The sequence below is a fragment of the Pelodiscus sinensis genome, chromosome 3 (assembly GCF_052426305.1).
Source record: "Pelodiscus sinensis isolate ZL-2025 chromosome 3, ASM5242630v1, whole genome shotgun sequence".
In the NCBI taxonomy this organism is placed as follows: Eukaryota; Metazoa; Chordata; order Testudines; family Trionychidae; genus Pelodiscus; species Pelodiscus sinensis.
This window is the reverse complement of record NC_143054.1, coordinates 93,164,730-93,187,647: the sequence shown is the minus strand read 5'-3', so window position 1 is coordinate 93,187,647 and position 22,918 is coordinate 93,164,730. Positions and strand designations below refer to the sequence as shown.

The 22,918-nt window shown below is 40.7% G+C and overlaps 1 protein-coding gene across 7 annotated transcripts in view; it reads left to right on the top strand.

The window, feature by feature from the left end:
* PTPRK (protein tyrosine phosphatase receptor type K) overlaps positions 1-22,918 on the top strand; it is a 588,884-nt gene that overhangs the window by 324,066 nt on the left and 241,900 nt on the right. The window lies entirely within an intron of this gene.

The window sequence follows — 22,918 nt, the reverse complement described above, 5'->3', positions numbered from 1 at the left end:
TTTTGTTTTTGTGAAGCCTTCCTAAATGATTGTTTAGCAGTAAATTCATACAACTAGTTGTCAGCTACTGATAAATGTCTGACACAACCGTAGAGCGTAAGGGCACCATTGTGGGGACAGTGTGTCTGGAAGGTCCACCAGGTGTGAGCCTGACTAGCCTTTGGGTTAGGGAAAGTGTGCTTCCCCTTAGGCACACTGATGTTTATGTAATGAACCCTTTTACAGTTAAAGTAATACTTTCCCCAAAGGTCCACTGTACTATATATGTTCATGCTAACTGGAATTGAAATTTGTTTGTTGCATTGTTGAACAACATGGAACTTTTATTAATTTTCACTATAATAAGGTTCAGTATGAGCCGGTAACACTATATTTGTATCCAAAATTTGGATCAAAATTAAAAACAAAAAAGTTAGCTCGTTTCCAAGGCTTGTCTTGCAATCTTATGTATTGATGTTGTTTAGAATCCTTACTGTCAGAAGTAAGGATTCTATTTCCTCCAGCAGGGTATTAGATTTTAGTCTTCAGAGGCAATATGATGCAGATAAGATTTTATATGGAGGAATCTTTGTGATGTCAGACTGTGTTAGATCTCCCCTTTAGGGCTGTACTTATCTCCTAGGAACTGCACCATATTTCTTCCTGTGGTAAAAACAAAAGTCCGACCATAAGATAGTCTAGTCTTTCTTAACATCCATTAAAGGAATTTCAGGTACCTAAGAAGCCAGCAGTTAAGGTGATGCCTCTGATGATGCTAATACAGCTTGATGGTGGGATTAGCATCAGGAAAATACTGTTTTTCTTTTCTCACTAGAATGTCTACATTTCTTCCATATAAGAAAGTTTTAGTAGATTTAAGATTTGCATTGGAAAGGTAACTAGTGCCCAATTTGTTTAGCTGGGGAATACATTAAATCCTTGAACATGCCATTCTTTGGGTATATCTACACAGCAACATTATTTCAAAATAACTAGTATTTTCAAAATAACTTAATCAGACTCTACACAGCAGGCATTTATTTTGAAATAATGTTGAAATACTGTCAAGCTGGAGGACTGCTTACTCTGACTCCTGTAACCCTCATTGTATGAAAAGTAAAGGAAGTCAGAGGAAGAGTGCTCTATTTCGAAATAAGTGCTGTGTTCGAAATAAGTGCTCCATGTTTTGAAATAAGCTACACAATTGATGTAGCTTCATTTGCATTGCTTATTTTGAGGTAAGCCCTGATGTGTAGATGCACTTAGTTTCCTAATTCTTGTCACCTGGTGTATTTGGTAAACACAGTGGTAAGTTTGAAAAATAATATGTCTGATTATATGAAGAGTACTAGGTTACAGATTGAGGAAAAGGCCTGAAGTGACTAAATGGTGTTAATATATCCCTTACTTGCAGCAGAATGAACTCCTTTAGTACCTGATTGGTGCATAAAACTATGGTTCTGTTAGTGTTAAACCAGAAAAAAAACTTCCAACTGTCTGCTCCAACAAAAACAGCTTATTATCTATAAACTAGGAGGGATGTAATTCAAAGGTCTAAGTCTAGACACTTCAATATATGGATATTTTCAACTAAACCCACAAACTACTTTTGTATTTTACATCCCAGAGGACTGGAACACCACATTAGATGGACAAATGTGCTTTAAAAGTGATATCTAAATTTAGTGTCTAGAGGAGGCAGCATGCCTGAGTGCCTGGAGTACTTTAGTACAGGGGTTCCCAAACTTTTTGACATGGGGACCAGTAAATCCATTCACGAACTTTTGGAGGACCAGTAAGATATATTTGCATATTCATTAATCAAATGCTTAATATTCAAATAAGTTGTTTCTGGTCCTCCCAAAACCCCCAGTGCCAGCTTTAGCAAAGCTTTTGGTATGGTCACCTACAATATTCTTGCCAGCAAGTTAAGGAATATGGATTGGATAAATGGACTGTAAGACAGACAGACAAAGCTGGTTAGACCAGGGTTTCCCAAACTTTTTACTTTTTTTCAGTACTGTTTTTTGCAGCCCAAAAATATAAACACATAAAAAACAAACTGAGAAAATACCAGACATATAACATGTCTGGTATTTTCTCATTAGGTAAGTTTTATTATTACTAGGTGTATCAGTTTGTAGTTTCGAACTGCCTGGCTGGTAAATGTGCTCAGGATGCATGAGTGTGTTTACCAGCCAGACAGTTTGCAACTACTCGAGGGTGTGTGTAGGGGGCCGGGGGGGGGAGGGGGACGGGGGACAATAGAATCCCCGAGCCAGACTAACACATGCTTTGTGCTTTGCAAGGGGGGGAGGGGCAGCGCCCTGAGATCTACATATGGCCAGGTCAGTCCTGCTCCCCTCAGGCCGATTTGCTCCCCCCGCTGTGCCTCTGGCCAGCCCCACTTCCCCCAACCCCTTCCCAGGCAGCCAGTTCTCCCCCGCTTCTCCTCCCAATCTCTTTTGACCAGCTCTGCTGCCCACGTTCAGCCCTCCTTACGGTGGCCGCTTCTTCCCCCTCCCCCCGACATCTTCCCCAGCCAGCTCCCTGCCCCCCGACCTTGTGCCCCCCGGAAGCCCTGCTTCCACCAGCCCCCCAATCTCCCAGGCCCGCCCTGATTCCCCCGTCCAGTGCTGCTTCCGGTGGCCAGCTCTCCCCTCCTCCTCCTCCTCCTCCCACCACCACCACCACCACCTCCCCTAGATAGGACTCGGCCAGGATCTGGAACATCCGGCCGCAGACTCCGCCCAGGCCGGCTGAAGGCTTGGGGAACCCGGCGCTATACAGGCACTCTGGGAGCACAGAACACCCCGGCAACCACTCTGAGGCCCAGTAGTTTTTTCCTGCGGTCCGGTGATGGGCTGTGGCCCATAATTTGGGAAACGCTGCTTTAGTGGGACTTAGGAGAGTCATTGAGCGTGATCTTCAAGTCTGTTCACTTCTATCTCTTTGCCCTTCCATATTTTTCTCTCTCCTTTTTCTAGTTTGACTGTAAGATCCGGGGGGTAGGGATTGCATCTCATATGTATGTGCTCTGTGTCACATAATGGGACTTGAATCTTAATTGGGGCCTGTAGCGTATTAGTATATTAAATTATAAAACCATACGTTTTTGTAGAATTTGAGCTTAAGTCGGCAGACAACTACAATGCATTTATTGCCACTTGTATCTTCCTCCAAAACAGCAGCAGAGTGAGATCAGCACAAATCATGCCAGCTTTACTGGGGCTTCTCAGTTTTGGGTAAACTCTGGTGCAATTGTTGTTTGCTTCTTGCTGCTGCTTTGGAATCAGGAGGAGGACCCAAAATGGAGAAGAGGGGACAGTACAATACCCGACAGTTTGCTTATTCTCAGTGTTCTGACTTTGGAAAGGGAGAAGGGAAGGAAAGAGGTTCTTTTAGCAACCATAGAGTTGGGAGCACTTCACATTGCAATAGATCTGTCTAAGCAAATCTTGTGCACAGTCCCTAGTTTGTACTAATCTGAAACTTTAGATTCCATGTGCCTTTAAGCTTCCTGAACTTGAGCTCTTTCTAGGCACAGTCTTCAACTCTGGTTCTTTGGGGTTCTGTATACTCCTTAGATACAGACTTTAGTGTTGGCTGTGGGGTACTGTGGATCAGTTGCCTTGGACATCAAGATCTACTGCTGACTAGGGGTGTAATAGTGTAATCATTTAAACAACTAGCCAAGAAGCATAAGCTGATGGGTTACTGTAACAGTTAGCCTCGCTCCTGGGGAGCCAACTGCCACCCTTTGCACTGGCTCTGTATCAGCAGCAGCAGCCAGTTCCCCAGGAGTAGGACAGCAGGCAGGTGGGCAGGGGAGCTGGCTTAAAAGTCAGCTCCCACAGACACTAGCTCCCAGGCAGCCAGCTGCAGCCCCATGCTGCAAACACCTGCCTGAAACTCTCTGCTTCAGTTTCCTTATGCTTCCTGGGAACCTTTAGGGTGGAAATCCACATGTGTGATCCTGCTAATCAATCTTCTCTTCTGGTTCTGGTCTATCTTTGCTGTAAATAGTGTGTTCTCTTCAACAGCAGAGATTAATACCATGTCTCTTTCAGTCTTCCTCCTGGATTTTTCCATTCTGTAACACGTTGTAGGATGTGGTTTCCAGCACTCTGCTTTGTTTACAGTGGATGGGAGTCAATAAGTAGTCTTTGGCTGGTAGTTTTCATTGTCCTGCAATGACAGGGTTATCCAATAGCTTTTGGTCCTTAATGTCTGTCCTATTCTGGGTCACACTCCATGTTTTACTGTGACAAGTGCACGATGCAAGACACATTCTATTGGGTTCTCTTTGCAGATATGCTCTGTGCTTTTAAAAAAATCTCGACTAATATTCAAATAAGGCCAGAGTTAGTCTGCATATTCTGTGCTGATATTTCCTTTCACTACCTTCCCTTCCCCACTTTTCCCTGTGTGAATTGCTGGGAAGAGGAACTGACAAAAGGTGCATTTCATGATTCTCTTGAAGCCTTATCACAGGGGGAGAGGATGAGCAAAGGACAGGGACTTGGCAGAGATGGAAAAGGCATCATTGGTAAGGTGTAGGGGGTGGGGATGGGGGAGACAATAAAACTGTAGAGTGTACTGCTATAGTCTTTTATTTTATAACTCCCAGAGGAGTAGTTTATTCATCAAGCACAAAGGGTTTGTCTGCATAGAGTTTATATAACTCGACAATAGTTAATGAAAAAATGAATAAGCAAGGTGATCAATCTTATGTTAAAGCTAAAAAACAATCCTTGCCCATCTAAGTCTAACCCCATAGACTGACCTCTGTTCTCCCTCTTGCCCTCCAACCCACAGACGAAGGGGGAGAATGTTTAATCTTCAATGCCAAAGTGCTTAAGTGTAATGCTGCAGCAGTTAGAAAATAACTGAAGCCTTTGGTTATGGGGTGCAGTCAACTTAGAAATCACATGTCTGCATAAGAATTTTTATTGCCCACAAAAATATTACAATTACTGCTTAAAATTACTGGATATGAGAGATTAATGAACCAAATCAATTTTTCTCTTTCTTTCTCATTTGGTATTTGAAAATACTCTGTTCCTTGGTTTGATTGTTTGCCTGCTCAGTAAGTTTTAACAGTTTGAGTGCATTGTTCTCACCACCACAGGAGAGAAGAAATATGGTTAAAAACAGGGCACGGCACTTGTGAAACAACAGAAATTAACTGGGGAGGCCCACAGGGTGGGTGTTTTACGTTAGTGGTTTTCAAACTTTTTTCTCATGATCCAATTGAAGAAGATTGTTGTTGTTCGCAACCCAACATAATTATATCTTTCAACTAGAGTGCAGGCTTTGGGGGTACAGGAACGAGGGGCCTGGGGTTCTGGATCAAGGGATTGGTGCTTATGTTTGGGCATGGGGCTTATCTCCAATGGCTGCTGGTCAGCAGTGCAGTGGGAGTGCTAAGGCAATGCTTCCTGCCTCTCCTGTCAGCGTGGTCAATGCTGTGCCCTAGAAACAGCCAGCAGCCACTCTGAATGCTGCTGTCATTCACGGGGAAACACCTTCCCCCATCTCCCATTGGTCTGGAATTGTCCAGTGGGAGTGTGGAGCCAGTGCTCAGGGGAAGGAGCAGCACACTGGAGCCCCATGACTCCCCCTGCCTAGCAGCCAGACCTACTGCCGGCTGCTTCCTCCTTATCCACAAGACTTGTTATCTTATCAAAGAAAGCTATCAGATTGGTTTGACATGGTTTGTTCTTTGTAAGAGAAATTGCTTTCTCTGAAATGAACTGTCCTTTGTGTGTGTGAGTGAGGAAAGTTGGAATGTAATGAGACAAGAGAGAGAAGACTCCAGCACTAGATGGTCAGTATGATTAACAAGGAAGTGTGAACTCAGGTTTTGGTCAAATTCAGGATGGCCGAAGAGGGGAAGAATTGATGACTGTAAAGCAAAAGGCATACACACCTGTGAACAAGATAAACCAGCTGCAGTCACTGTCAGAACATTTATGAAAGTATTGATGAAGCTTGACAGTGGAAGCAGCCTTGAGGTAAAACAATTTGATGACTCCAGCATGACACTGCAAAGCCCATAGACAGAAGTTGTGACTTACAGCCATAAAAGTGGGATGTGTAGCTATTTTGCTCTAGACTCCTGGGATTTATGGTGGGGAAAGAAAACAATGCTATATATTCTGACTTCTTCCTGCACCATGTGATGTTGACAAGGGTATGAACAAGACTCCGCCATCATTGATTGACTGTTATGATGCTTTCCAGAATGGATACCATGTGTTTCCATAACGTTTTTTTTTTATGGGGATGAATTGTTGACTGTCACTCAACCCCCAACCTAGAAGATCCATGGACTACTTTTCAGCTGGGTCCTCCCATTTAATCTGTCTGGATTGGGTGGCCCTACCAGGAGTCAAAACTCTTGTTCACATATTACGGGAATGTGCAAATGGTCCACTGTGTCAAAGTGCAGATTCCAAGGAAAAATATCTAATATTAAGAAAACTGACTATCAATAACGTTTCTAAACTTTACAAAATAATACTTTTAATGCAATATTTATGGATGTATGTTATATACCGGGATGAACAATAATTTTTTATGTGGGCTACGGCAAGATTTTAAGTGGTCAAGGGCTGCACTTTTCTATGAAGGGGAGTATAGGATCTGGGAGGGAGTTTTGACTTGAATTGGAAGGGAAGCAGAGGATTTAGGTGGTGACCTGGGCTAGGGAATTGGGGACCCAGAGGCAGTCTCTGGCCAGGAGACATTTACCTTAGGTGGCTCCCAACCAGCAACCCAACAGAGATCCCACGGCAGGTTTCCTGCCTGCCACAGCTCCAAGTTGTTCAAAATGGCTAGAGGCTCCATTCATGTGCCGCTTGGTGCCATGCATCCCTAGTGGCAGGGAATAGATTTTGTGCTCTGCTCCCTCCCCGCCAATCGTCACATCTTCCATTGGCTAGAGGGAGCTGCCAACCATTTTGAATGGCCTCAAACTGCAGCAGGCAGAGAGCTTGCCTTGGGATCTCAGTTGGGTGGGCCATGGGCTGAATCACAAAGTCTGGGGGATGGAATCTGGCCCACGGGCTGGATCTTGTCCATTCCTGTTATCCATGTTTCACATGACATTTAAGAGACATGGCAAGCTGCGATAAAGTTTGCAATGCTGCAATTGTGGCATAGAGAACATGGCTTGAGCATAGTTTTATGCTCCATACCCCGAAGTAGAGAAAATGAATTAAGCAGCTTCTCAAAGAGATTTGAAGTTGATTAGACAGGACAGTCTAGTGAACAAGTGTAGCACATCCAAGTTAAAGAACTCTCTTCACACTGTTGTATTGCCCCAGAATTAGCTGCTGCTGTTGTTGTTGTTTTTTTAATTGTAAAAGAAATCTGTAAACCATTCAGTTGAAAAGAGATTGTCATTCTGTGTTCAAGAGCATATAGAAAGAGAGCAGTGATAGGACAACATTCAGGCTTTATTGCTTCCTCCATAAATGCTTTTGTCTTTCAAGGAACAGTTCCTAAAAGGAGAGTTCTCTGAATTCCTAGACCTATAGACATAAGCAGATTGTTTTATAATAGCACCCCCTTTTGGGAAACTATTGTATATTGTATATTCTTTCTACCTATCTGTCTAGCCATCTATCTATTCCTCTGTACCTCAGTGCTGTGTTGTCTACAGTTGCCCAATTTCAGCCACATAGAATGTATCCAGATAGGCATCCGCCACCAAGCTAATGATTGCTTTTAATTTGAAATGAAATCTGTCACTTTCTCATTCAGCTTCACCAGGTGCTAACTTCAAAGTCGATTGTACTTTTGACAGTTGAACTGCTAGCATCATTAAACAATAAATACCCTGTCTGAAATTTTGAAATATAATTATTATGATTTGGTGAATCTTTGCTTTGCTTTAGACTCTGGAGGACTTGATACAAACTTTCTGTATGCCACGCAGTAAAAGGAAAAAAGCACAAAAAGAATGTGTGGTGGCTGGCAGCAGCATCCAGTAAAAATAATAGCAAAAACAAAATCGTACATGCTTGTTGCTTTTAGGCTCACACCTTTCCTATTTGACTAGTCTATTCCAATTTGTTTAGGCAGTCAATACAAAAATAAAATAATTGACAAGTAGTGGAATTTTTTTCCATTGGAAGGGTAGATGCCTGCCGACACGTTTTTCCCCCTGTTGATTTCAATTATCCTTCTAGTTTCTTTTTTAGATATACTTTCATTTAAATAAATTGTTCTCTTGAGAACTGCAGATGAGAAAAATCTGTTTCAGTATGAATACCGTTTGAAAAAGTGAGAAATTTCTTTAAAAAATATTTACTTTTAAGGTAGACAAAGGACTTTTGCCAGCCATTATTTTCTAACTGGAGAACACCACCACCAGGTTTGACATCTCTGTGTATTGTGTAGGGTTGTTAAAGTGTGCTGATAACTGGATTGGCTGATGCATGGTAATAATGAAAAGGAAGGCATTTGGAATTCAGCATAGATGGCAGAAAACGCAAGATGTCAGAGAAGCTATATATTAAAGAGAATTTGAATTGGAAACTGAATCCCAACCTGCCACTGGGGGCATTTTGATCATTTTGATTTATTAAACTTTTATAACGGCATTCAGATGAAGCTGAATTAAAACGCTTAGTATTGGGTGGTTTATGGTACACAAGCTATCGTGCTATTGAAGTGTTGCCATGAAGGTTGTTTTAATGATCAATGCAAACTTAATCTAAGTTTCCTTTTGAATGCAGAGTACATCTGTGCTTGAAAATATATTTAATATAATAGTGTTGTAGTATTGAATCGTTAACAGTAACGTGCAGACCAACAATCTCTGACATTCATTTCCATTTGCATTTGGTCTACTTTACAATTAAATTATAGCAGCGCAGTATGGGTTCATGCTGTGTGTGTGTGTATATATATATATATAATGCTGTGTGTGTGTATGTGTATATATACATATGCATGTGTGTGTACATATACATTATACACACACCAATTTTGTATTTTAATATATTTGCATGTATTTGTATATAGATATTAATAAAAACATGATATTCCATAACAGTATTAATTGAAAAGAGTGATTTCCTAAAAGGTATCAGAATCCTGTATATTAGTGCTGTGTTTGATCATTTTTCTGCTTCAGCAACTACAGATAGTCTTTCTGAACACTGGCTCTGCAATAAAAAGAAATCAATTACTATTAGAGCAGCAGTGTGGGTTAAAGGCATTACAGGTTCATACTCAGTTTTTCAGCAGGGAGATGATACTTAGCTGTGAATTGGGAATGATGCAAAAGATGGATGAGACAGAGTTCAAGGAGCAGTAATGTGCGGGTCCAGTGCTATCATTCCAAGCTGTCTCAGCAACATGATAGATGGTGTGGTGGCAAGAAGCAATAATATTTGATGATGAAAGATTCATCTCCAGATTTTGATCCACTGCATACACTCTACCTGTTGGTGCTGTAGTAGCGTAATGATTCTGATTTGTTATGAGGAGCTAAATTACTGTACTTAAGCAACCAAACTGGTATGTTGAATTTAGTAACTCAGATTTTTGGCAGCTGCTAAAGAACCAAGGAGCATATCAAACACTCCTGTACATTGTAAATTTAATTACTTCATATTTATGCATAGTAGTTGTTGACAGGATCTTGTAAGCTATGCTAATATGGTAGGTAATTTGTTACCTCCAGAAATCACTTTCCATGTGCCTTTTGATCATTATCCTGAAACATGATAAATGATCTAGCCTATGAGGTGTAAATGAAAATGAAATGGATAATTGGATTCTATGTCTAAATTGTGGCTGGAATAGTTGTTGCAATTATAATTGAATTTATCTCATTAAAAAATGTGCTTTGCAATGTATCAGTGACCTTTAATCATCTTGGCTGGTGTGGTATTTGAGAATAATTTTAAAGTGACTGCAAAAACTTTACCTAGATTAGTTTGGATAAAAGTTTTTTTTCATAAATACCCTCAAATATTTGATTGCTTAATAATTCACAGATGTAAACAAAACATTGTCTCCTACTGTAACTGGCAAAGATAAGGGTACTAATGGGATTAGACTGAGAACAGTGGAGAAACCTACCCAGTGATTTTTTTTTGTGTGATAAAAGACTGAGAGCTTAGCTTCATATAGAACGGAATATTTCTTCCTGCTGAGTTGGAGCGGTTAGCTCCTGCTGTGTAAGTGAGGATGTGCTGGTTTGCTGGAGAGATTATCTTTGAGGTAGATAGGCAAATGAGACTAATATTCCTTGGAGGAAAATTAAGAGGGATGTAAAGAAACACTTTTCATTTTTATTGTCATTTACTCCACACATGTAGTATAAATTTGTATTGCAGTAGACCCAAGGTACCCAATCAAAGAGGACTTATGGATAAGGCACTCGAGTGGGTCTGAAGTCAGGATACAGTATTCAGCTCTGTCACCATAGCTGGGTGGTGAAATTCCCAGGCTAGAAAGATGGACGTGCACTAGTTTTGACTGAGCTTCCATGCTAAAAGTAACAGTGTGACCACAGCAGCATGGAGCAGCATCTCAGGTTGGCTTGCCTGAGTATGTACCTCATAGTGGACTGTACAGTACTTGGAAAGCCCAGCCTATTTTTGGCATGCTAACTTGATCAGAGCTAGAATGTTTGTATGTGTGAGTTGAGTTAGGAGTTACACATTCCAGCTGCTATGTAGATATATCCCATTGTGTGATCTTTAGCATGTCACTTAACCTGCCTCAGTTCCCCATCAGTAAAATAGGGTTTCTGAAATTTCCCTCTTCCCATTCTTTCCTTCCTTTCTCATTTGCTTAGTTAATAAATTCTTTGGCGTAGGGATTCGTCCTTACCCTGTTTCTATCACAGTGTCCGACACAGAGGATTTCTGATCTCAGTTGGTCCCTACATGTATTGTAGTAATGCAAATATAATTTTGCTGAATACTGTACTAACACAGTAAGACAAACTCCAATTTCCATTTTCTCTTTCACTCTACTGCAATATGATAGTCAAGCCTTAAGATGTTTGGGCGGAGAAGTTCAAATACAGGACCTGACTTTGCAGAATCTCCAAGTTTAGTTATTCCAGGTCCTCCAGGTCCATGGGAAGCTTGGCATCAAAGACTGACTCCAAGAGAAGAACATGCTGAGAAGCCTTAAGTGCTTGTGGTGTAAATTCAGCAGCATGAACAGCAATTTTGGAACCTGCAAGCCAGAAATCTCTCCCCCTCGTGGTCTTACAGTAATGAAATATGGTATGCAGTCCAAGCAACTGGTCAGTTGTTGGGGCAGCAAAAACCAATGGTGCATGACTCCACCCCTTTGATCACCACCCTTTTTATGGTATGCTGAACGTTCAGCAGCTGAGGTACTTGCCCTGAATCCTTAGAGGTTTTACCTTCTGGAGTTAGAATATTCAGAGAGCTGTGTGGACTTCCGGCTCACATTTAGATATCTAGACATCTCAAAGAATTTACAGTACTCAATCTTCATGATACTCTTGAATGGACAAGAATGGTATTTTGTCTCAAAATCAAGTGATATACTAGAGCCGCTTCTAAATGGATTCAGACCTAGTCAAGAGCCCTAACTTCTTGAAGGGCCAAGTCTCATTCCTTCGGGGAAAAAACAGTCCTTTCAACTAATATTGCTGTATGGCTTCCTGGTCTTCAGTGTAAACTTCATTTTAAAAGAGGCACGTTGTCATTTTCTGATATGGCTTTTAGACAAAACTCTGCCAATTTTTCTCTTGCTTTTCCTTCATCCAAAGTCTTCATATAGGCTATGTGTAGACTGCAAGCCTCTTTCGAAAGAGGCTTTTTTGAAAGATACTTTTGAAAAAGCTTCTTTCGAAAAAGAGCAACTAGACTACAATCCGTACTTTCGAAAAAGCACAGTTTGCATTACATAGCACCTTTTTTTGAAAGAGCACTTAAAAAAAAAGGCGTTATTCCTCGTGAAATGAGGAGTACCGCCGTCAAAAGAAAAGCCGCATTTTTTCATTTTAATTTCGAGAGAACACAGCTGTAGTCTAGACGCAGGTGAAGTTTTTTTTTCGAAAAAAGGCTACTTTTTTCAGAAAAAAACCCTGCAGTCTAGACACAGCTATAGCCGGGAAAGGAAGAAGAAAAGAAAAATAAAAACCCTTCTATCAGAACTGTTTTCCCTGGTTTTCCCCCAATATTTTGATTTAGGATTTCCTCCTGTCTGTGGAGCTTGGGTTTACTGCTGGCAACTTCCCTGGCTGCCTTGGTCTTGGAACATCAGATTCCCATGAGGGAGAAAGGGAAAATTTATTACCCATCTGTAATGTTTCCTATCCTGAAGGAAATATCTGGTTTTCTGTGAGACCCTAATCCCAAGTACCACAATTTTTGCATTAACTTCCCATTGGAGGACAAATATTTCAGTCTTTTCTTCTCTCCTCTTGTCTTTCTACAGAGATGGAGAAATCTTGGGATGCCCTCATCCTGGAATCTTACTTAGCTGAAAATCTTCATTTCTATTTTTTCAATAATAAATTAAAACTTAGATAAAAAATTAAATATCCTTCCCAGATATGGCTTATCTTTTGTAATGTGTATTAATCACAATTTATAGTTAATTTTTTCAGCTTGGGCATTTCTCTGGAGAGTTAGAGGGACAATCAGTATTCTCTATTACTCCAACAGTTGGCAACACATTGTTGGAGAAAGTGGTTTTGTTTTTTAAGGATGAGTCTACATTCTTGGAAGATGAAAAGGATGAACCCAATTGCAGTGGATTGACAGAGCACCAAGTGCTCATTCAGAGAAGAAAAATATATGGATATGAAAGTAAATTTTACCACTTAGTGATAGATTATAATGACTAAAAAGTATTGCAAAGCTATCTATCTGCTTTCTATGAAATAGAAAATCTCCACTGAGCATGTGCAATCTCTGAGGGCTTATTTGAAAGAAAAGTCCTCGATGAAGCTTTTTGCGTGTGTGTATGATTGTGGTCAACGTAATCAACTGTATCGTGCCCACTCCTGGCTTAGATGGACAGGTTGTGTTATGCAAAAGAGAATGATAGACTTGTGAAAACAGTCTTGTGTGCTGAGCTGAAACTTGGAAAGTAGAGAAAGGGCAGTCATCATAAGCGATTTGAAGACATGGCTAAATACAGACCCGAATACAGAGCAACTATCAATAAAAGTTATAAACATTTGGAGAGGGACAGATGCAAAAACGGATTGAAAAAATGAGTAAAGTGTCATGCCAAGTCTTTGGTTGGAACCTATGTGATATCTGTTTTCAACCTTGCTCCTCTCATTTCAGAGTATAAAGCCAGACGAAAACACACAATATGCTGCAATGTTGTCATTGGACACAAGAAGACAGCCTTTACAACTGCACAATACTTATAAATTTTCAAATAGTGGGAAAGGATGGAAGCGCATAAAAAAAGGAATTTCAGAGTAAAGAGACAGTAGCATTATGATTCAAGTTAGCACATCATGAAAGTAGCAGATTTTTTTTTTCAGAAAGAGAGTGGGAACAACAGAGACAGACACGAAACAGAAACAGAATCCAATTCAATGATGACATGAAGATAGAAAAGTTGTTGTAACATTGAGGCACCATGATGCATACTACAATATTTAATACAGAAAAGAGACCTGGTAATAATAAGAAGGTGATTATATGTAAGGGCAGGTCTAGACTACATCCCTCTTTTAAAAGAGGGATATAAATTAGACAGATCGAAATTGCAAATGAAGCCAGGATTTAAATTTCCCATACTTCATTTGCATAATGGTGGCCGAAAGTAAAACCGCCATCTAGATGGGATTCATTCAAAAAAAAAAAAAAACAAACACGCAAACAAAAAACTCCCACCTTTTTAGAAAGATCCTATACTCCTGGAGTACAGGATCTTTCGTAAAAGGGTTTTTTTTTTTTAAAGAACCCCCTCGAGACTGTGGTTTTACTTTCAAAAAGCCCTTTTTTGAAAGAACGTGTGGCCGTTGAAGCATGCAAATGAAGCATGGAAAATTTAAATCCTGGCTTCATTTACAATTTCAATCTGTTTAATTTACATCTCTCTTTCGAAACAGGGATGTAGTCTAGACGTGCCCTACGAAACTTATTATCAGGGCTTGCCAAGTGGCGGCGAACCCTGCTCGCCAGCCACGCAGTTCTGCGTTCTGCGCATGTGCAGATTGCTCTGCGCCAGCTCTTCCGGGTTGTAATCTACTCGCCACGGGCGAGAAGATTACATTATTTGCAGACCAGGGGGATGGGGGGGGGGGGGCAAAGCAGAGCCAAGCAGAGCCAAGCTGCGGAGCGCGCGATCAGCTGACAGCCCAGATGCTCTGGGCTGTCAGCTGGCCGGGCGCTCCGCGGCTTGGCTCTGCTTTGCCCCCCTCCTCCCCCTGGTCTGCAGACCAGGGGGACGGGGGGGGGGGCGCAAAGCAGAGCCAAGCCTCGGAGCGCGTGGGCAGCGGACAGCCCTGTCCGCTGCCCACGTGTTCCGCCACTTTGCTTCCTCTCTGGTCTGCTGGAGACCAGAGAGAGGAACCCCGTTCATAACTGCGGATCCGACATAAGTCGGATCCACGTAACTCGGGGACTGCCTGTAATCCAAAACTTTACCAAATCTGAAAAACAACATGGGCCTTTTTATTAAGTTTGGAAAACTCAAAATGGTCTATTCTTGACTAATATTGTTTGGATTCATAGCAAGTCATCAAGATGCTTTTTGAACCATGTCTTGTGGAGAATAGTCCAAAGTAGATTTTTTACTTGTCTTGTAGTTTATGCTGTCTATGTAATATAGCCAGCATCATGTTCAAGGGACATAAGCTAGATTAGGTATCATTGGAAGGTGTCTCTCCCAGTCATCCTTCCATGTGGGTGCCCTTCTCCAGTCTTCTGGGACCTCTTCATCCTCTAGGGTTCTCAAAGATAATTAACAACTCTGAGATTGCTTTCGCCTGTTCTTTAAGTGTCCTAAGATGAAATTTCTTTTGTCCCTGCTGGCTTGAATACCTCAAACTTATCTAATATACTTTAACCTCTGCATTCCCTATTTTGGCTTAAATTCTTTTTCATTGTCAACATTAATTGTGCTGTGTACCTGGTTATCATTAACTTTTTAAATGAGGACTGAAGGAAAATAGGTGTTAAGCACCTCTGCTTTCTTGATGTCATCAGTGCTCCTTCCCCACTAAGTAGATGACCTATCATTTTCTTCATCTTTCCCTTGTGACTAATGTATTTAAAGAACCACCTCTGTTATTTATATTATTTTTATTAATGTTGCCAATTTTTACCTTTGAATCTTAGCACAAAAGCAGAAGCAATTTGATACTGTGCCTGTAATGATAGGCACCAGTATAAAAACGTGAGCAGACAGCTCAGTCATAGTATGTGAAACTAGTAAGGAAATTTTAAAACCCAACCAAGGGTAAAATGAAGTAGGACAGAGAAGAAGGGAGATGATTTAGAAAAGTTTTAAAGGGGGAAAAAAAATCATGTGTTTCTCCTGCAACCTAGCTCCCAGATCCTCCCTAGTTTCAAGTACAGTACCTGAATAATATTTTTAATGCACTGACTAAGATCATGAGAGAAATCAATTCATTGTGCAGTCAGGTATGGAAACATGTAAAGTATTTAGGTTAAGGACAAAAACTTGGAAAGGAAATACACTCTTGATAGTAGACATGACACGAACACTTGGCCCTTGGGAAGCAGTAATGTGTAGTGTTAGATAAAACACCAAAACTTCAGGACAGTACTTGAAAACAGTGCAGTAGTACAAAGTTGTATAGTTGAATCCCAAATTGAATCTTGCAAATTGAATCCCCAAACACTTTAGAGTATGTTGATGTGCTAGAGTGGGGTGGAAAGAAATGATATATGCACAAAATGAACTGTCAAATCCAAATTTAAGTGAGTATTCTAATGCTGATCAGGTTAGTGAATCTGTGTTTGGTATATTAGCTAAGCTCAATTCATTTTATTTTATATATGGAAATTACAGAAATGGGAGAAATTGCATTAAACACGTGAGTAAGTTCTGAAGATTTAATTTGTTTTAAAACAATTGAGAAACTGGATTTGCATTCAGTGGAAGGAGGGACATTACTGGAGAGTGTCAGTAAAGTACATATATTTCAAGGAAGAATACACAGGATAGATATTATAAGGCAATTTGAGCTATTGTCAAATTTAAGAACAAAAAGTATGAACTTAAACTGAGGGCCAGGCTAACGGCATTTTGGTAAAATTTCTTTACACAGAGTTCATCTATGGAATAAATGATGGAAGGCAAAAATAGGAGCATTTCATTTAATGATGTAAGAGAGGACATAAGTACTTCAAGGAAAATATTTTTTGAAGGTGTGTTGAATGTATAAGTTTAAATGAGCTTTCTGGCTGGCTTCGTTTCCCCCCTGTATTTCTGAGAAAGAAATGATAAATAATTCAGACCAAACAAAGTATAGGAACCACAGGTTTAGAATACTTACCAGTGGGGAACCATGTATGCTGACTGTGAAACAAAGGCTGACAGCAGGGCAAAACGTTTTGTCTTGGAAACAGGGTTTGTAGACAAGTGGCAATTTTAGCTTCTCCTTTCAAAGTGTTTAGTAATTGTAATCCAGAAGAACTACTGAGGGTTTATTGGGCAGAATTGTCCCACAGTGAAAAGAAGTGTCAGAGATTATACAAGCTTATTGTACTTGATTGACTGTATTTACCTTAGCTGGGTTTTTTGTATGCACAAAAGGAGGGAAAAGTATGTCTGTATTTTGTATGTACTGTATATGCGTAATGGCTTGGAGATTTGTCCATGAACAGCTTATGAATTCTGATTGATTTTATAAACTTATACATAATTCTAACCCCCTGGTTGTATTGAATCAGATATTTGCTAACAGGAATCTGGGTATGTATCCCACAAACCCTCTTGGAAGTAGCTGCAGGATAATCAAGAGTTGTTAACTCTGAATGTCACTTGCCTGGGTAGTACAATGAATATGGTAAGAAAATCCGTTCTCCCAAGCATGTCTATAGGGAAAGGGATTGAAGTGATGACAATTCCTGAGCAAAACCGGAGAACTATGAAAGAGATGTTAGAAGCTCTTGTTAAGGGGGCCGGGCAGGGATGTTCTCTGATCTAGGAGGAACTGTGGAATGTTGGATCTTAACTAGCAAAGGAGAGCATGTTGGAGGAACAGGGCAAAAGAGAACCTGAAGACTGAACAGGAGGAGAGAAGGGTCTTGGGATTCCAAAATGACTGTGACCAAAACTGAAAGGGTTCTTGGAATGGCGAGGAATACTTATGCTTTCTCTGAGTAAAGTGTTTCTGTAACTATCCATATCCCCAGATAGTTACAGAAGGGTAAACAGAAAGTGAACCTGTAAACCAGAAAACTCAGGAGAGGGTGGAACTTTGGAAAATGGTGTATTTAAGCGACTTGAGGAATATGAGGGAAGGGGGGGTCCACGTCTAGTGGAGGGGAAAATTCGGAAAAGCAGACATGTTTTTTTCAGCATCCCTGTAAACCTCATTGGCTACGTCTACACTGGCATGATTTTCCGGAAATGCTTTTAACGGAAAAGTTTTCCGTTAAAAGCATTTTCGGAAAAGCACGTCTAGATTGGCACGGACGCTTTTCCGCAAAAGCACTTTTTGTGGAAAAGCATCCGTGCCACTCTAGACATGCTTTTCCACAAAAAAGCCCCGATCGTCATTTTTGCGATTGGGGCTTTTTTGCGGAAAACAAATCTGAGCTGTCTACACTGGCCCTTTTGCGCAAAAGGGACTTTTGCCTGAATGGGAGCAGAACAGTATTTCCGCAAGAAGCACTGATTTCTTATAGTAGGAAGTCAGTGCTTTTGTGGAAATTCAAGCGGCCAGTGTAGACAGCTGGCAAGTTTTTCCGGAAAAGCGGCTGATTTTCTGGAAAAACTGGCCAGTCTAGACACAGCCATTCTGTTCGGAAGAAGGGAGGTTCTGAAAGAGGCTTTTTTCCCCGACATTTGGGCCAGTGTAGATGGGCTCATTGTTGGAAAAGCCTCTTTTGGAAGAAAAGCGGAAAAAGATACACTAATTGTGGTTTGCAGTTTGTGTATCTTTTTCCAATAGAACTTTATAGTCTAGACACAGCCTAAAAGAACAAAGCGCTCTATTTCTTTTCATCCTTACTGGCTGCCCTCTCAGTTCTGTCCTGCCTTCACACACAACTACCTTCTTGGTGTCCTCAGTCAGGATTGTAACACAAGCCATCGTGCAAACACACCTCTCTCATACATTTGCCAGTGTCCCACATGAAAGCTCCTCTCCTGTTGTTGGGAGCTCCCAGAGCTGTGAAGGCTCTTTCTATCCCCTAGCCAAGCTGAACAGACTCATGAACAGACTAGCAGTCAGCTAGTAGTCTGTAGCAACAGTAATAGCTGGCTGTTATATTCTGTGGGGTTTGCAAAGAGGTGGTAACACAGGAGGATTCCTGCTTCATGTTGTGATGAACATCCACTTGGTCCTTCTGTTGTCTGATCCATGTGAAGGTGATTATCACAGTTGTCTCTTGCTTTGGCATCAATGAGCAAGCATGGTCTTCATCAAAGGTTGTTAGGTTGTTTTCTGGGGAATGTGGTGAGTTCCGAGGGTGAGAACAAAAAAGTAACCAGATTCCTGATTTTCTGGCCTTGTACAACCACCTACACACCTTCAAAACCTCCCCCATCAGCTGGCTGGTACAAAAGTTGAACAAGTCTCTTCTACCACTATGAAGTAGAGACTTGAATTGAGAGGAAGTTCACTGGTGTTGATATGGGAGACAGTGATTCCTATAGCTAATGTAGGGGGGAGGAGGAGGAGAAACCAAATTTTAAATAGTTAGTTCCCCCAGTAGAATTCTCATCTAGACACTTTAAAAAATCACTACGGAGTTATTTTTAGATTGTTGATCTTATTTTCCACCACTGCCTTAACTGTCAAGTCCAAAGGAAGAAGAGGACTGAATAAGATGCTTTCAACTTCTGCGGGTAGTTTTTAATTGCCAAGGTCAAATTGGATACAGCTACAGTTAGCCAAACCAGTGGTGGCACAGAGGCAATTGTTTTGGCAAAGTTACCTAGTGCACAGAAGGCAGACGAACCGAGGTGAATTGCAACTATTCTTTGCCAGCTGAAATTTTGATTCAAGTAATGTCATAGGGTCCAAAACATAAAGTAGTTCCTGTTGGTCCATTTTTATTCCTGCTCCAATTGTTACTAATGCCCAAGGAGAAATTCTTTTTTTACCCCCTAAGCCCATTCTTTTTTTACCCCCTGTTTGTCAGAGGCTGGAGAGGGATGGCAGGAGACAAATCGCTTGATCATTGTCTTCGGTCAACCCTCTCTGGGGTACCTGGTGCTGGCCACTGTTGGTAGACAGGATACTGGGCTAGATGGACCTTTGGTCTGACCCAGTACGGCCGTTCTTATGTTCTTATATGCTTGTGGCAAGAAAGCTAGGTAGATTCACAGAGGTTAGATCCATTAATGGTTCCTAGCTAGGATGGGTAGGAATGGTGTTCCTAGCTCCTGTTTCTCTGGAGGTGGGTGACAGGGGAGGGATCATGTCAACAGTAAGGACTGTTGTGTTCCCTCCCTCTAGGGCATCTGGTATTGGCCACTGTCAGGAGATCAGGATACTGGGCTGGATGGACCATTGGTGTGACCCAATATGGCCGTTCTTCTTCTGAATTTCCTGAGCTCCCTCAAAGTGGGTTAATTCCCAGTTGATCTCTAGCTCTCCCCACTGCCCTGTACAGTAGCTCAGGCTGCTGCGGTTTTAGTTTCTGGCACTTGACAGTAACACTCCTTGTTTACTCTTACAATTCATGGTGAAATAAATTTCCAATAAAAGCCCTCAATGGGGAAAAAAATCTCTTTAATGTATTAATATATTTACCCTGTACCATATACAAAACTCTTTTTTCAGGACAGCAGGGTGAAAAGCTGTTAGTCCTGTATAATATATATTGTTTTTTTCCCTCTTTTACACCTCGAGAAAATAAAATTAAATCTAACATAGAAATCCAGATGAAGTAGTGGACTTTTAAAACCAAGTTTTTCTGTCATTCCATAAAAAGTTCCTCTAAGTTTTGGAACTCAGCAAAGCACATTTGGCATGGAGTGGGTGGACAGCTGCTTTTTCCTGTAATAATTCATTCACTTCTGAAATATGTATTATATTCTCTAAATTAATCATTCTATAAAAGATGCTCATGCAGTCTGTTTAGGTTAATGATAGAAATGTAGCCGTGTTAGTCTGGTGTAGCTGAAACAAAATACAGGACTATGTAGCACTTTAAAGACTAACAAGATGGTTTATTAGATGATGAGCTTTCGTGGGCCAGAACCACTTCCTCAGATCAAATAGTGGAAGAAAATAGTCACAGCCATATATACCAAAGGATACAATTAAAAAAAATGAACACATATGAAAAGGACAAATCACATTTCAGAACAGAAGGGGGATGCGGGGGGGGGGGGGGAGGAATGTGAATGCCTGTGAGTTAATGATATTAGAGGTGGGGAAGGGTAGATGTCTGTGAGTTAATAGTATTAGAGGTGATAATTGGGGAAGCTATCTTTGTAATGGGTAAGATAGCTGGGGTCTTTGTTCAGCCCCTTATAACAACCCTACAACAAAGAAAAGACAATAAATTTTCCAAACTGCTCCACACCACAGGCTACAATGGCAACAACCTCAACCCACCGGATAATATTGTTAACCTCTCCAGCTACAAACTCAATCCAGCAGAAGAGTCTGTCTTGTCCATGGGTCTCTCTTTCTGCCCCACGTCCCCCACAAACTGGATACTGTTACCATCACTGTTACCATCTAGTCTAACTGGTATAATTCCCAATTCAACAAGAGTTCAAGTTCCCTTACTACTTTGTCTCTGTGACTCAGTAGGTGAATGGGATAGTAAGGACTTCCCATGTCTCTTTTTTCTTACGTCATTTCAATAGGTTACCTTCTCACTGTTTAGAAAAAGATGAGATATTGATAGTGAGACACACAAAAGGCACTGCAGATCATTTCTTGGGGGTGGGGTGGGGGGAGTGGAATTAAAATTTACTAGTTACCTGATGCCTATGCTCATTGTGAGCCACCCAGAGTTTTATTTTTTCTGTACATATAAAACTTGAAACTGGAATTTGCGAAAATACTTCTGCTCACTCTTCAATTTTGAGGTGATTGGCATTTTAGATATTTGAAGTGTTCATATTTGATCTTGTTTAATCTTTTAAAACAATCATGTGTCTGTAAAAAAGCCCTCATTTAGTGAGGTAAACACTTTGTTTCCATAGTGTATATACATTTCAAATCTATATTCTTTCCAATATTAAATATAGCATGACAATTCATTTGTCTTGGTGATCACCATTTAAAATCAGATGTTCACACATTATTCTTCATTGGAATGATAAGGTTAGATCATAGATTCATTGATTCCAAGAACCACTGTGGTTATATGTTCTGACTGTCTGTATAACACAAGGTATAGAAATTCCCCAACGTCATTCCTAGAGTGGATCTTTTAGGAAAGATAATCTGATTTTGATTTAAAAATTGGCAGTGATGGAGAATCCACCACTGTCTTGGCAAATAATTCCAGTGGTTGATTACTCTCCCTGTTAAAAATAATGCCTGAAGCGCACCACCCAGGCTGAGCCCACCATGAACAGGAGCTGCTCTGGCCAGCCTACAGTGGATCCCGCTGGTCTGGACCAGCCCCTACTGGTTAACCATTTACATCTCTAGTCACTGGTAGAGAGCTGGCTTCATATGTTTTCAAACCATCAGGTACCTGTTTTTGGGTGGTTTGTTTAATATGACTGGGAAAATTTGTCAACACGTGTGAAATGACACCCATTTTAACAATTTGATTTGCCAAGTGATCTGTAGTATGCACCATTAAGGTATAGAAAACAAGCATTATTCTTGAGTTGGCAACAGAAGTATTCCAAATTTATGTCTGGGAGATTGTATAAACCATGCAGGTCTCACTCTACGTTTTCTACTACATCACCCAGAACCCCTTCATTAGAAGACAGTGGTTTCTTAACTGCTGCCCATCTGCTTACTAATATCTGCGGAAGCCTTTCTAGTTAGTTTACCTTAAAGATACTTGTGTACTCATAATGAAAACCTGGGGACTATATGGAAGAGTGTTAATGTTAGAAGTAGAGGTTTGGAATCTGTTAAAAATTCCTTATCCTTGGCTAATTGGAAACACATCTGGTAAAAATATTTTTTCCTACATATGTTGGAACCTTTCAAAAATTCCATTCAAGGTAGTTGTTTTAGTAGATAAACTGAAAGCAAAAGTGACTTGGTGGCATCAGCCCCTCTCCAAAACACTTTGTTCACTCAGTGTGCATCTACACAACAGGGCTTAGCTGGAAATAAGCTATGCTAATTGAGCTAATACATCAATTGCATAGCATATTTTGAAATTGGGAGCTTCCCTGTAACCTTCTTTCCTGATTTGCTACAATGCCCTTTATCCAGTCTACCAGTAGGACCCAAAGCCTGTGTGTCATTTTTTACATATGTCTAAATCTTACTGATTTTCTGCATCATATCTCTAGGGGTGCGTCTACACAGTACCATCTCTTGAAATAAAATATGCCATTTGAGCTACGCAAATTGCTTATCTTATTTCTATGCTATTTCGAAATAGCTTATTTTGTCATTTGGCACTGTCTACACAATACCAAATTTCAAAATAAACTACTATTCTGAAACGTCCCTTACTCCTCCTAGAATGAAGTTTACAGGGATGTCGGAATAATGAGCTCAAAATAATGGGCTTCCTGTGAATATGCAGCATAGCTATTTCGGGATACTTTGGTATCCTGAAATAGTAGTGGTACCCTAAGGGAACATCTAAACTACATCCCT